The following is a 16,320-nucleotide window of genomic DNA, read 5'->3' on the forward strand; positions in this document are numbered from 1 at the left end:
CATAATTATGTATAGCCCCCATATAAACCGATCCCCAGATTTGGCTTGCGGAGTCTCAAAGAGAGGCAAATTTCACCCGATCCGGCTGAAATTTGGTACATGATGTTGGTATATGGTCTCTAACAACCATGCAAAAATTGGTCCACATCGGTCCATAATTATATATAGACCCCATATAAACCGATCTCCAGATTTGGCTTGCGAAGCCTCAAAGAGAAGCAAATTGCATCCGATCCGGCTGAAATTTTGTGCATGGTATTGGTATATGGTCTCTAACAACCATGCAAAAATTGGTCCACATCGGTTCATAATTATATATAGCCCCCATATAAACCGATCCCCAGATTTGGCTTGCGAAGTCTCCAAGAGAAGCAAATTTCATCCAATCCGGTTGTAATTTGGAACATGGTGTTAGTATATGATCTTTAACAACCGTGGCAGAATTGGTCCGTATCGGTCCATAATTATATATAGCCCCCATATAAAACGTTCTCCAGATTTGACCTCCGGAGCCTCTTGGAGGAGCAAAATTCATCCGATCCGGTTCAAATTAGGAACGTGGTGTTAGTATATGGTCGCTAACAACCATACCAAAATTGGTCCAATCACACAAAAATTGGTCCATATCGGTTCATAATCATGGTTGCCACTAGAGCCAAAAATAATCTACCAAAATTTTATTTCTATAGAAAATTTTGTCAAAATTTTATTTCTAGAGAAAATTTTGTTAAAATTTTATTCGGTTCATAATAAAATTTTCATCATTGTCAGAATTTTATTTCTATAGAAAATTTTGTCAAAATTTTATTTCTATAGAAAATTTTGTTCAAATTTTATTCGGTTCATAATCATGGTTGCCACTCGAGCCAAAAATAATCTACCAAGATTTTATTTCTATAGAAAATTTTGTCAAAAGTTTATTTCTATAGAAAATTTTGTTAAAATTTTATTTCTGTAGAAATTTTTGTCAAAATTTTCTTTCTATAGAAAATTTTGTCAAAATTTTTATTTCTATAGAAAATTTTGTGAAAATTTTATTTCTATAGAAAATTTTGTTAAAATTTTATTTCTGTAGAAAATTTTGTAAAAATTTTATGTCTACTTTGTCAAACTGAATATTGGATCGATATTTTTTGATTTAATATATACCACGTATGGACTTACATACAATTTAGAAGATGGTGTTAGGAGGTTTTAAGATACCTTGCCATCGGCAAGCGTTACCGCAACTAAAGTAATTCGATTCTGGATGGCAGTGTTTAGAAGAAGTTTCTACGCAATCCATGATGGAGGGTACATAAGCTTCGGCCTGGCCGAACTTACGGCCGTATATACTTGTTGTATGTCTAAGTTATGTTATACCTCATTCACATTACACTTCCAAAATCCACTTTAACTAAATTTTAACCATTTGCCTTATAAAAAGGGGATTTCAAATCCACTTTTGCTCGATTTCGAGCCTAATGTGAATGAGCTATTAGAACAAAACACACAAATAACAAATACCACATTCTTTAGCCTATAGCATAATTCAGGAAAATAAAATATTGAATATTTACTTTTTTTATAAGAAACGCATATTTTCCTTTGTTTCAAATAAAACTAAATATGATTTTATGGGCGCAATATATACATTTTTTGATTGAAATTTATTGCCAATATCAATTAATAATTTAATTGAATCAATCAAATAGTTGATTGATTTTTGTCGCGAAATTAATTAATATTTTAATAGATTCAATTAAAACTGTGATTGAATTTTATGTCAAAAACCAATCACTTTTTTAATTGATTCAATCACACAATTAATTGATTCCGTGATAAAATTCAATTAATTTTTTAATTGAAAATCGTGTTGGTTTTCAATCAAAATGAGTGATTGATACTATCATTTTCGTGATTGAAGACATTTCAATTAAAAATGATTGAATCCGCGATTTTCGTGATTGAAATCAAAAAAAAAAATTTTTTTGTGTGTACCTGATTTACACACTAATGGTGGGTATTAAGATGTATTTTTGTGGTACATCGATTGTTTAATAACCTCGCTTTTGATGTTATTTTTATACCCTTCACCACTACTGTGGTACAGGGTATAATAAGTTTGTGAATTTGTATGTAACGCCAAGAAATAGTGGTCATAGACCCATCTTTTAGTATACCGATCGGCTTAGAATTAAATTCTGAGTCGATTTAGCGATGTACGTCTGTCTGTCTGTCTGTCTGTCCGTCCGTCTGTCTGTATATGTAATTTTGTGCACAAAGTACAGCTCGCAATTTAAGTCCGATCGTCCTCAAATTTGGCATAGGGCCGTTTCTTGGGACAGAGACAATCGCTATTGGTTTTGGAAAAAATCGGTTCAGATTTAGATATAGCTGCCATATATATTTATCTCCGATTTGGTCATAGTTAGCGTGTTTATCAACCGATTTTCTTGAAATACCGTACATCCAAATATATAATGAATCTCGAAAATCTTGCAAAATATCAGCCAAATCGGTTCAGATTTAGATATAGCTCCCATATATATCTTTCGTCCGATTTAGACTCATATGACCACAGAGGCCAAAGTTTACTACCGATCTTCGTGAAATTTTGCACAGAGGGTAGAATTTACATTCTACCAATGCTTGGTAAATTTGATTGAAATCGGTTCAAATTTAGATATAGCTCCCATATATATCTTTCGTCCGATTTGAACTTATATGGCCACAAAAGGTAGAGTTTTGCCGTGATTTGCTTCAAATTTTGCACAAGGGGTACGTTTAATAGTATCGTTAAGTGTGTCAAATTTTGTTAAAATCGGTTCAGATTTAGGTATAGCTCCTATATATATCTTTTGTCCGATTTGGACTTATATGGCCTCAAAAGCCAGAGTTTTGCCCTGACTTGCTTAAAATTTTGCACAAGGAGTATGTTTTATAGTATCGTTAAGTGTGTCAAATTTTGTTAAAATCGGTTCAGATTTAGATATAGCTCACATATATATCTTTCGCCCGATTTGGACTTATATGGTCTCAAAAGCCAGAGTTTTGCCCTGACTTACTTCAAATTTTGCACAAGCGGTACTTTGAACGATACTATTGTATATGCCAAATATGGTCAAAATCGATTCAGATTTAGATATAGCTCCTATATATCTTTCGTCCGATTTGAACTTATATGGCCTCAAAATCCAGGGTTTTGCCGTGATTTGCTTCAAATTTCGCGCAAGGAGTGCGTTTAGTAGTATCGGTAATTGTGCCAAATTTGGTTGAAATCGGTTCAGATTTAGATATGGCTCCCATATATATCTTCCGTCCTATTTGCACTCATATGACCAGGGGGGCCAAAGATACTCCCATTTACGTGAAATTTCGCATAGATAGCAGAATTATTATTCTAACTATACATGTCAAATTTAGTCAAAATCGGTTCAGATTATATATAGCTCCCATATATACGTACACCAGAGTTGGGGAAATATGGTAGACTGTTACACATTTTAGACCCATTTTCAATGGAAGTTTCCTCCAATGAACTGGATAGCGTTAGCCGATTTAAATTTTAATTCTAAAGATTTTATAGGAGTAAAAAAAATTGTCCCCTTTATATAGCTTCCAGCAAATGTGAAGTAGTTGAGATGTAACACAAATTTTGGCCTACATAGGGGTGAAGGGTATAATATAGTCGGCCCCGCCCGACTTTAGACTTTACTTACTTGTTATTTCCTATTTTCGATTTGTCATAAATATTTATTACTGGTTACCCCAAATAAAACTCTAAATTTATGATCACGAAATATACATACAGCGTCTAAAGAAGTACATTGAATCGCAAGGAATCCAAATTCTCCTGTAAAAATCCAGCAACAGCATTCTTGTAATGTGTTATGAGCTAAAGCAGTATGTTTGATATTACGAAGCGTATGTGAAATTGTGAGCCGAAGTATATGTTTCCTATGGATATAAAATGGAGAAAAGGTAATCAAATTATGGATTTTTAAAAAGCACTTATATTGCATCATACTTTATATTGGTATTAAGTTCGAGTATAGTTACTAAAGTCAAAAACAATCTCTAGAAGGACAAACACACACAGAGAAGGAATATAATCACCTCAAACATGTTTCAAGAGCAAAATGTTATTTTTGTATGGTGACCATGTAGGTTAGGTTAGGTTAGGTTAAAGTGGCAGCCCGATTAAGATTCAGGCTCACTTAGACTATTCAGTCCATTGTGATACCACATTAACTAAAAGTACCTATTACATATGGGCACTTCTAGTTTTAACCGTTGAACCTTCTCGATTATTTTCTTCTGTTGAACCAACCAGATTGTTCCAAAAACATTAGCAGACTGCTTAAGTTAACGTTTTCCAGGTCCGCTAGTAATCTGAAGCTATATGCCCCTAAAATTTGCTTACGCCTTACACAAAATGCAGGACACTCACACAAGAGGTGTTTTATTGATTCCTTTTCCTCCGCATCATGACAGCTCATACAATAGTCATTATACTTCGCACCAATAGTTTTTGCAAAATCGCCTATTAGGCAGCGACCCGTTATATCAGATATCAGGAGTGATATCTGGCGTCTCGAGAACACTAGCATATCTAGTGTGCGGTTTAAGTTTAAATGGGGCCATATTTGCTTGGTGTCGTTACAACCCTTACAATTCTCCCATCGAACATTTGCCATCATGACAGCCTTCTCACGCAGTAAGAGCTTGCAGGTAGCCAGAGACATACCAACAGATTCTAGTTCCCCTGGAATATGTAAGGTAGTTCCTAGCCTTGCTAGCTCATCTGCTTCGCAGTTCCCCGGTATGTTCCTATGGCCAGGCACCCATATTAGGTGAATATTGTGCTGCTCAGCCATTCATTGAGAGATTTGCGGCAGTCGATGGCCGTTTTCGAGTTGAGGAACACAGAGTCCAAGGATTTTATTGCAGGTTGACTGTCTGAGTATATATTAATGCCAATATTGCTTGGAGCATTACTTCACAGCCAATTCACCACTTCTCTTATTGCTAATATTTCAGCCTGAAAAACACTACAGTGACCAGGTAATCTTTTCGCTATTCGAAGTTCCAGATCTTTAGAATATACTCCGAAACCCACTTGGCCATCCAATTTGGTGCCATCAGTGTAGAAATCTATATATCTTTTATTCCCCGGGGTCAGTTTATTCCCCCACGCCTCACTGTTGGAAATTAGAGTCTCAAACTTTTTGTCGAAAAGTGGACTCGCCAAAGTGTAATCCACTACGTTAGGCACATCTGGCATTATTTTGAGGACCGAACTGTGACCGTCTCTTTTTTCCGACCACATCGATAGCTCGCGCAACCGCACAGCCGTTGTTGCAGCTGACTGTTTGGCCAAAATGTCTAAAGGCAATAGATGCAGTATGACATTAAGGGAGTTTGTTCCTGTCTTGCTGAATGCACCTGAGATACACAAGCACGCCATACGCTGAACTTTGTCTAAACTTGTCGGCTGGTGAAGTGCCGGCCACCAGACTACAACACCATATAGCATTATAGGTCTAACCACTGCCGTGTATAGCCAATGTACAATTTTTGGTTTTAGTCCCCACTTTTTCCCTATTGCCTTTTTGCAAAAGTATAAAGCTACCGTTACTTTCCTCGCCCTTTCTTCAATATTAAGCTTAAAGTTCAGCTTCCTGTCCAAAATAACGCCAAGGTATTTTGCACACTCCCTAAAGGGAATTTCAACACCTCCTAAGGAAATGGGCCTAACCGTGGGAGTGTTGCAATCTTTGCAGTACATGACTAGTTCTGCCTTTGCAGGATTTACCCCAAGATCATTATTTTTCGCCCATTTCTCAGTCATCCGGAGGGCTCTCTGGAAACCAGAAGGTCGTTTATAGCAACATTCCAAAGAAGAGCTGATATAAATCCTCCTTGAGGAGTGCCTCTATTCACATACCTTTGTATGTTTGCTTGTCCTAGTGTGGCTGAAATGCGTCTCTTCCTTAGAAGTTCGTCTAACAGCCTAAGTATACCTGGATCAACATTCAGAGTTGACAGTCCATTTAATATCGAGCTCGGATGGACGTTATTGAACGCCCCTTCGATGTCTAGAAATGCCACGATTGTGTATTCGTTGACAGATAGTGAGCTTTCAATAAAGCTGACTAGTTCATGTAATGCGGTCTCAGTAGACTTGCCCTTCGAGTATGCATGTTGTCGTTTCGAGAGCAAACTTGAATCGACGCTAGTTCTAAGATAAATATCTATCATCCTCTCCAGAGTCTTAAGTAGGAATGATGATAAGCTGATTGGTCGGAAATCCTTCGCATTCGAGTGAGAGGCTTTTCCCGCTTTAGGTATGAAAACGACTTTTGATTCTCTCCACTTTCGTGGAATATATGCTAAGTTGATACATCCTATATATATCGGAGACAACCAGGGGATAATTCTGTCAGCCACCGCTTTTAACTCCGCCGGAGTAATTCCATCAGGTCCGGGGGATTTGAATGGTCCAAAGCTATTTAACGCCCATTTTATTCTAGATTCTGATACAATTTTCTCGATAGGAAACGACCGCTGAGCCACTGTGGCACCGCCAGTGCATGGTTCAACCGTCTGATTTCCGGGAAAATGTGTGTCCAATAGTACATCCAGCGTCTCCTCACTGGACGTTGTCCAATTGCCCTCCGATGTTTTAATGAAACCTGCAGCGGAGCTCGTGGATGCTAGAACCTTCCGTAGTCTGGATGCCTCGGATGTATTCTCAATGCTGCTGCAGTAATCATTCCAAGAGTTATGCTGAGCCTTTCTCAGTTCTCGCTTGTATCCTCTCAGATTCTTCTTGTCAGCGTACCAATCCACAGGAGCTCTGGTGAACTTTGCTTTGTTAAAGAGCTTCCTGCAGGATTTCCTCATATTACCTAACTCCGTAGACCACCATGGTGGTCGATTTTTCCCCCTTGGCTTCCCTTTAGGGCATGCAGCTTTCAGTGAAATGTTGAAGGCCTTAGTAATCCTCTCCACTGCGTGTTCGATAACTTGCACAGTGCTCATATTTGTCTCTGGTATTTCCGGTATCATCATATTGAACGATTCCCTATACCTATTCCAGTCAGCTTTCCTAACATTTGGCGGAAATATGGTCTTGGTGGTATGAACATCAAATTTGAAACTGATGTAGCGATGATCTGAGAAGCTGTGTTCACTTAAAACCTGCCACTCAGATATCATTTCATTCAGTTCTTGCGAGGCCAAGGTGATGTCCAAAACCTCTTGCCTGTTTTTAGTGACAAAGGTTGGGACATCTCCCTTGTTGCAAACTACCAGATTAGTACGCAAAATAAACTCTATTAGCGACTCTCCCCTTGCATTAGTATCACTACTTCCGCAAATACTATGATGCGCATTCGCATCGCATCCCATAATGAGTTTCGCCTTTGTTTTCAGTTACTCCTCAACTAAGGTCTTAACGGCACATGGAGGCATCTCCCTGTCATGTCCCATATAGACCGAAGATACCCAATATTTGCATTTGGCTATTTCTAAATTGGCAACGACAGTGTCTGCATTGCACATTGAAGGAAGCAGAAACAAGTTGAGCTCGTTTTTAGCAATTATACAGGCTCGAATTACATCATTACCAGTATACTGCAATAGTTTGAACCCCGGAGTACTTATTTCACATATTTTCTTTCTATAAACATATGGTTCTTGAATAAGAACCCCTTTCATCAGGAGAACTTTTAAGGCAGCACATGCAACCTTACAATGATGAAGATTTATCTGGAGGACCCGTAGGACCATCGAGATTTTCAACAACCGTCACATCAGTCGCTTCAATCGAGTCATCAAGAATGTCCTCTTCAGAGATCTCGGTAACTCTCGCAATAACCATAGGTTTAACTTTGGTGAGTTCTGAGGCAGTGGAAGCCTCCTCACGCATACGGTATCTATCCATGTCTTCAACTTTGGTATCTCCCTCGACTTCGCAAGAGGATCCGCTTACTTCTGATTCAGACAGAGGCTTGTCCATTTCTGAATCCTTTAGCTGATCGTTTTTATACACCTTCATTTGAATATAATGAAAGCCATAACATACACGGCCCTGGGACTTTGCTAGATGTGGCAAAGACTGAGTGTTCAATATAAACACTGCATGCCGTCGTGGCCCATCCACTTCATCCAAACGGCCAACCTTCCAATCAGCTGTTGGAAGATCTGGATTGCATTGTTTCAGTCTATTTAAAATAGATTTAGGGTCAGGAGGGTTTGCAGGTATCCACGCATGTGCTCTAGGTCTAACCGGTATGTCTTTCTTCTCGACTAACTCTAGAGCAGCTCCTTCCCAAACTTCACCAATTAGTATCAGAGCAGCTTTAAAACATTCTATAGACCTCTGGTCCTCAAATGCGACTAGCTTAAATCGTCCTTGATACCAACCAGCCTCTTGGTGTCGAGGATCTGGGTCGGGAAACTTTCCCAGCACCTGTGAGTAGACGCCAGACAAAGCATTCTCAATTTCCCCACATTTTTGCTTTGGAACCATACCGTCCAATGCTCCTTTATTTATGATAGCCATCACAAGGTTGTTTTTAGCAACTGAGGCAAACAATCGTTGATCCCTTTTGGAGGATGGCAGCTCATCCGGTGATCGTTCCCTTTTTCCAGCCTCAAGAATTCCTTGAGCCCATTTTAAGGAATCGCTTTGTTTAGCCGACAACGTGCTTAGGTCGACTGATCCTAATTTCTTTAGGATAAACAAAGCATTTCTGCGTTCCTTGAATCTCTTTCGTGAGGGATTACCTCCTTTTGATGCCGTTACCTTGGAAAAGGTTCGACTTGTCAAATTGTCGCCACCTGTCGACCCGTCTACAGGTCGACTAATTGGGCCTAACTCTTGGTCATTGCCCAAATTTATAACTCCAGTCGATACCCGTCCACTGGGCCCTGAAGTTAGCAACCCAGTGGATGTCTTTGAATTTCTCTGCATGGTGGGCTAATATCCCACCACACTTGAAATTCCTAGTAGGTACTTATTACGATAATTTTATCCGCTATTAAAAAACACGTCCGTTCCGTTCGACGGTTGAATAGATGGTGACCATGTAACATGTTTGTCACTAAAATGTTATTTTCTCGTCAAATATAACCTGCTTGCCGAAATCAGATACATGATTTCCGAGAAAATAACCGCATATCGCTATGGCTATCTTTGCACACTGATACTAAAGGGGACCCTATACGGTCGAATAAACCCTGCGACACAACACGTTGCGGCGACAAATCCGCTTGTATAATGCAATGTTCGCGTGTTGCGGGGACGTGTTGGCATAAAATCAAAACAACTTTGATTTTTTCTGGTTGGGAGGCACAAATTTTCACGTGTTCGCCAAACATTAGCAAAAACAAATTTATTTTCATAATTAAAACATGCATATTTGCAATGAAATTAATGATTGCTTATTCCGATCGGAATTTTTATTGTTTCTTCCCTTTTTTTATTAAAAAATGGCTTCACGCATAACTTTTCGTCCATCTTCATTGTTTATGCTTCTTCTTATTTCTTCATGTTGTTAACACAATTGTTCGTGCAGTGTAAGGGGAATGCCATGGCTGAATAAGGAGGTTGAATCGCGATAACAAAAACAACAAATTTCAATATGTTGTTTACAATTTTAAGAAGTCAAAATCAGCTGATAAAAGAATCGTATGGTATTGGTAAAAGTGGCAATTATTTATTCTTTCAATTGTCCTGAAAAAAAATAATTCAAATCCAGAGAAAAATAAAGGTTCCAATTTAATTGCGTCATCTATGAGTGATTGTGAAGTGGATAATTCATCCGAGGAACGCCGATATGAGACTATAATACCCACCAAAGTTAAGAATGGAAGTCAGTCAAATGGACCTTCGCCATCTATTAACAAAAATAGTTTATAATGCAGTTTAAAAACTGATTGTGGTATTTTGGGTCTGGAACATGTTATCAAGATACTCAAGCTATGAATGCGCGAGTTTGTTTGAAATGCATTTGCTATGCAGTGTCATTTGGAGAGCTGCTATCACCATAAACATATGATTTTGACATCTTGAAATTTTGTCGAAATAAAAAAATTGTAATCCCTGCCAACATTTTTTGAATTTGGGGGCGCTTCTGAGAATCCCCATCACGTCGAAAACAGTCGTATACGATATCCAAAACTCCTCGGAAAAGCGCCGTCACTATTGAGAAGTTGTACCACGCCAAGTTACTACAAAAAAGTATCGCATGAGTGCAATTATTAGGTGCCCTTCTGGATACATTTAGAAGGACGCCAATAAGAGCCCCTTCAAGCAATCAGAGAAAATGCATTTTAAGATAGTTATAAAAGAATCATTGTGGTCAAGTAAAACACGATTGTTTAGATGTTTATTAATTTTATTAAACATTTATAAATTCTCATAAGTATAACATTTATACGACTATCACATCACATTTAACATATTTTTATGCATTAATAAAAGATTGATGTTGAGTTACAAGTTGCAATTTACATGTTGTAGCGTCTATCAGCCAGTGCTTTTATTTCCAGTGGAGGCAGCGTGTCTGGCAAAATATTTGAAAAACTATGACTTTATTTCATTTGGAAAGTCAAAAATTGTTCACTAATATACCTTTCACAATTTTAAGCGAAATAACTATGATTTCAGCACTTCATTATCGTTTTATTTAAATAAATTATAAGAAGCTAGTTGTGCTTGGTGTTTCACAAAATATAAAATGGCTCTTGTAACAATAGTGATGGCAAAATACTTTCATGCAAATAGTGATGGCAAAATACTATCACAGTTGGCGATTGTTGCAGTGTCACTTACGAATCTGTGGTAGCGATGAGGATGAAATGGAACTTTGAAATGCTGGCAGGGATCATATGGGCCCATGATTTAACCTTCTCGTTCAGCCATGGGTAATGCGCTTTACAGACTATCAGTTATTCCGGACGACAGTGCTCGTGTCGAACATATCCCATATATTGTGCACATTATCAGTTAAGTCCGAAGGCATAATCGATACTGCTGCATGTTTATGGGATCGATAACACATTTGCCGATTATTTAGTCATCGCCGACAAGTTGTATCGATCCGACACACTGTAGGATTCTTTACAAACACCGACATTCCGTCCGGAATAACAGATAGTCTGTAAAGCACATAACACAAGCACACCTCATTTCATATCCTAATGGGAAATCTGTCTACGAAGAATTTGTCTTCAAAAACGTCTTAAAGAAAATATTGCAATATGCCTTTGTAGATAATTTCATCGACATGGTCTTAATGTTGCCTACAATACATTTGTTTGTCGACATTATAATCGACGTACTGTGCAAATGTCGCTATCGACATATTCACTGCCAATGCCTTGCGTAGTGTCCTAAACAACAGAATTTAAGTAAAGAGAAAAAAGATATGCTTGTCGATTCGATAATCGAAGTACTGTGCATATGTCATCATCGACATGTTCACTGCCAGCGTTCTGCGTATTATCGTGGATAACAATTTTTTCCTCTTTTAAGGCCGGTATGCACCTGTAGCGAAATTTTCGGTAGCAAAAATTTATTTAAGTCTACAACAAAAAAACAGGGCTGTGTACACAAATTTTAAACCAGCTAATCGCTTTTAAAAATTGTTAATATATGTTCCAAATATTCCTCAAATAAATTGGTTATTATTTACAGGCCTTTTAAAACTTTTACGCACACAATGATTGTAATAAATTAAATGTTTGCTGCCAAAATATGCTTTTGACACCCCTGTTATTTTCATTAGAGGTGCGTACCAGCTTACGAAATTGAACGCTACCGAAAATTTCGTTAGCATAAATAGCAATGCATTTCTTATGGGAATGAAATTTTTCGCTAGAGGTGCATACTGGCCTTTAATGAAAGTTAACGGGATATCAGATAAAAATATACAAAGCAGTGCAGAATAAATTAGACATTCAAAGTTTGATCATTGAAAGTTGAAGACTCAAATATTGTGAACGGATTATAAGATAAGTTTTTCTGTAATGTGTTTAAAAAAAATTAAAGTTGTTTTACATTTATTCTATATTTTTCAGATGTAGCAAAATGTAAAAAAGGAAAGAACTTGCCCTTGTAAACATGTGGTGTAAAGTTTAATAGTTGTAATGAAAATATTTATATTGATTTATCATAAAATAAAAACAATATGCATAAAAAAGTAAAAACTATATTCATTATTTTAAAATAGTTCTTTTTATGTAAATAAGGCAACTATATAATAAAACTATATAATAAATATAATAAAAAAAAATATATAGCGGAAAATATGTCGTCAAGGACGAAATGCTAGAAATTCTCATTAATGTTGTCATCGACGAGATCATGGAAGATTCTGTCCCCTATTAAGTCATCAACGAAAATGCTTATGACTGTGTCTTCGACGAAACCGTGGAAGACAGCTTATCATTAACGACAAAGTAGACGAAACTGTGAGCGATGTTGTCATTGACATGATCGTTCACATTGTCGCTTATAAATTCGTGCCGGAATTTTGCGACATTTGTGTGAGAAAATGTCTTCAATTATTTGTGTGAAGTGTCCACAGTATGTCTTCAAGGATTTTAAACGGTCGTGCACGATTCGTTGAGGATGTCTTGTAGACAAACACCACTGGGTATCTTTCTCTTCTATGGTCTTTGATTGTCTATGAAACAGCGTTGCCACAACGAAAATTTATTTTGGACCAAATTTTTTCCAAAATCGGACCAAATTTCCCTCCAGCGGACCAAATTTCCAATTTCGAAGAAAATACTTTAAAAAGTATTATATTATTGTACATAGTGCTTTTATTAAATAATTTTAAAAAGTTAAGTAAACCAGAAAGGAATTTTATGATTTAGCGGTTGTCATAGGAATCATGGTTGGGAGCCACCGTTGTGCAATGGTTAGCATGCCCGCTTTGCCCACATAAGGTCGTGGGTTCGATTCCTGCTTCGACCGAACACCAAAAAGTTTTTCAGCGGTGGATTATCCCACCTCAGTAATGCTGGTGACATTTCTGGGGATTTCAAAACTTCTCTAAGTGGTTTCACTGCAATGTGGAATGCCGTTTGGATTCGGCTATAAAAAGGAGGTTCCTTCTCATTGAGCTTAACATGGAATCGGGCAGTACTCAGTGATAAGAGAGAAGTTCACCACTGTGGTATCACAATGGACTGAATAGTCTAAGTGAGCCTGATGCATCGGGCTGTCACCTAACCTATCTAGGAATCAAAACGTCGACTTTTCAACTTTTTTAAAATTTGAAATAAAGTCAATTTTAGTTGAAATCAAAAGTCGAAATTCAATATTACAAAAAGTTGACTTCAACTTTCGACTTAGAGATGGTTAAAGACAACAACAGTCACGATTTTACTTCTAGAGAGATTATAATAGTTTTCCGAATTTTCATCCAATTTGCTGTAGTGTTGCTTTGCATCCATCATTTCATGAGGCCCATATTCTTATATAGCTCAATCCTACTATTCTACTTTTTGCGCGCATTCGAGTATAGGGCTAAAATTGTCCAAAAATATGTAAAACCTGGCCCAAGACCTAAAACACGAAATTTTAATTCGATTTTCTGTGATTGAAATGGTATCTAATCCCACATAAAAAAAACATTGATGGTTGGTTTCAAAGATTTTGTGTGTACAATAATAATTTTAGTATTGATTCTGAGCCAAAGAAACAGAGAATTGAAGTAAGGACACATACACATGTAAATTTGAGTTTTGCGTACTTGATTCTAGGAAATAAATTTTATTAATTATTCCAGCTGTTTTCTTCATGTGCTGTTAACCCTGCCAGCATTTCAAAGTTCCATTTCATCGTCATCGTTACTACAGACTCGTAAATGTCACTTCAACCATCATGAAAAGGTACATCAAAAAGTACATGAAGGTATTTTGCCATCCCTACTACGATTTTATTTTTTGTGAAACGCCAAGCGCAACCAGCTTGTTATATTTTAATTAAATAAAAACGAAAATAAAGTTCTGAAAACATAGATTATACGCTTAAAATTGTGAAAGGTATATTGGTGAACAATTTGGTGATTTTCCAAATGGAATAAAGTGATTGTTTTTCAGATATTTTACAGACACGCTGCCTCCATGGAATAAAAACACTGGTTGATAGACGCAGCAACATGTAACTCGCTACTTGTAACTCAACATCATCATTAATGCCAAAAATTATGTTAAATGTAATGTGATAGTGGTATAAATGTTATATTTTTAAGAATTTGTAAATGTTTAATCAAATTAATAAATATCTAAACAAACGTGTTTTACTCGACCACAATGATTCTTTTACAACTATCTTAAAATGCACTTTTTCTGATTGTTTGGAGGGTCCCTTATCGTTCTAAATTGATCTATAAAGGCACCTAATAATTGCACTCATGCGAAACATTTTTGTAGTAACTTGGCGTGGTACAACTTCTCAATAGTGACGGCGCTTTTCCGACGAGTTTTTGATGTCGTATATGATTGTTTTCGACGTAGTGGGGATTCTCAAAAGAGTCCCCAAATTCAAAAAATGTTGGCAGGGACGTGATAAAAATTTTAAATACTTCAAAAAATTTATAAATTTGACCAAATGAAAATGGACCAAAGTCCGACCATGGGACCAAATTTTAAAATTAGAAATCTCTTGGACCAAAAAGGCAACGCTGCTATGAAATGAACGACTTCCAGTAATCATTTGGCATGAGTGTTCGCCTATCGCTATGGTTATGTTTACACACAACTTATGTGCGCTCTCCCTTATGATTACCGGATGCGCCGTATTTTCGATTTCATTATCCGGTTCTCTACCGGTTACATTTTTCCGATTTCAAAATCGGATTGTGTGTATCGTAATCGTTTATCGCTATAAAAAGAATCGATTGCCCACTCTTCAACTTGAATTCAATCGTTAAGAAACCAAGAGACCGAAAGCTCGTAGTTGAATTTGTCGCGCTTAAAAACTCGTTCGTTAACGGCTCATCAAATTAAAAGGAAAATTGCTCAAACTATTTGTGAAGGTAAATTGATGTTTACAAAGTGAATTTGTCGAGAGATATATTATGCCTAAATACTGTCGAGAAAACTTAAATAGAGGAATGTGATGTGCCAAAATCCAAAAATGTGTGATTGGTCTCCTTGAAGCGAGGATGCCAGCCAGTGTTTGTTATTTCCTTTTTGTTGTTTTTCGTATCGGTGTCAATTGGAGGTGACTCGGAAAGTGTACCACACAAAAGAAAATGGATACAAAAGTTAAGACGAACAAAAGCTATTTTCCCATCCTACTGTGAAAGCATCATGAGGCAACAAAGAAATTTAGATTCGGAGATCAACGTACTTTTACAAAAGGGAATACAAATAGATTAATGAACTTTCATTGTAAAAAATAGAGATGACGCATTAGTTGTAAACAATCTTCCACTTAACCTTTTCTTGTTAACCATTTAAATGTGTGTATATGTACTTCAGAAGCTTGCTTCGAATTTTTTGTTCATCTACAAAAGCAACAACACAATAACATCTCTAAATTACCACCACCACCAGTTGCGTCTATGGCTATGTATATGAATGATGCCGGCGGAACGATTCTATTGTTCTTTCGTGCCAGGCATATAAAACAGAACAAAGCAGCAAATAATACATGCCAGTCAGTATAAACTCACAACTGCTGGCTTATTTCTATACCATAGACCGACCCTAGTGTTATTATGTTACTCCATATAGGAAACTGCGAAATAATTTCTTGGTACTCTTTGTTCCTACCCTGCCCTTATATTTTTGGCATTGTGTGTGTGTGAATCAAAATGGAGAGATCATCGTATATAATTAAATCAAATAGTCGTCTATCCAATTGTTGTTTAGTTGCCATAACGATGCGGACACTCCTGCCACCCTTCTCTCCATCTGGCTCAATTAGCAGAGTTATGAGATCTTAAGTGCTTCGTAACACACAAATCCATGGCTGCTATATACATTCAAATATTTTGTTTATTTTTTTTTAATTGAAAAAAAAAAAAAAAAAAACAACAACAAATCCATATGAAAGTGAGGAAAACGTTGAGGGCAATGAGCAACGTTGTAAATTGTTTTTTCTATAAGTGGCATGTTCAACGACCGGAAACTAATAGCTAGGAATAGTTGTTCTGAGCTCCTAACGCCGCAGCTCGATTTGAAATTTCATTTCAAATACATTACTTTACGTTGGAAGCATTCGAATTTCAATAATATGCAGTTTTCAAACACCTGACTATTTTCTAAAACCGGCGGGCTCAAATTTATTGTCATAAAAATCAACGA

The 16,320-nt window shown here is 36.9% G+C and overlaps 1 protein-coding gene and 2 long non-coding RNA genes across 3 annotated transcripts in view; 2 read left to right on the forward strand and 1 right to left on the reverse strand.

Moving 5' to 3' along the window:
- Nucleotides 1–10,367: 10,367 nt before the first annotated feature.
- LOC142241430 (uncharacterized) lies at nucleotides 10,368–11,125 on the reverse strand. The gene is made up of 2 exons (XR_012723632.1): nucleotides 10,625–11,125; nucleotides 10,368–10,556 (listed from the first exon to the last, which is right to left on the reverse strand). It is a non-coding gene; the product is annotated as an uncharacterized LOC142241430 (long non-coding RNA).
- A 2,700-nt stretch (nucleotides 11,126–13,825) lies between these two features.
- On the forward strand, nucleotides 13,826–14,300 carry LOC142241777 (uncharacterized). Its single transcript, XR_012723805.1, has 2 exons — nucleotides 13,826–14,049; nucleotides 14,107–14,300. It is a non-coding gene; the product is annotated as an uncharacterized LOC142241777 (long non-coding RNA).
- A 610-nt stretch (nucleotides 14,301–14,910) lies between these two features.
- Tsp42Ee (Tetraspanin 42Ee) overlaps nucleotides 14,911–16,320 on the forward strand; it is a 35,143-nt gene continuing 33,733 nt past the window's right edge. Inside the window, exon 1 of the mRNA XM_075309100.1 lies at nucleotides 14,911–15,044. The gene's annotated coding sequence lies outside the window, so the exon portion shown is untranslated. The remainder of the gene's footprint in view (nucleotides 15,045–16,320) is intronic.

The sequence above is a fragment of the Haematobia irritans genome, chromosome 5 (genome assembly GCF_050003625.1).
Source record: "Haematobia irritans isolate KBUSLIRL chromosome 5, ASM5000362v1, whole genome shotgun sequence".
In the NCBI taxonomy this organism is placed as follows: domain Eukaryota; kingdom Metazoa; phylum Arthropoda; class Insecta; order Diptera; family Muscidae; genus Haematobia; species Haematobia irritans.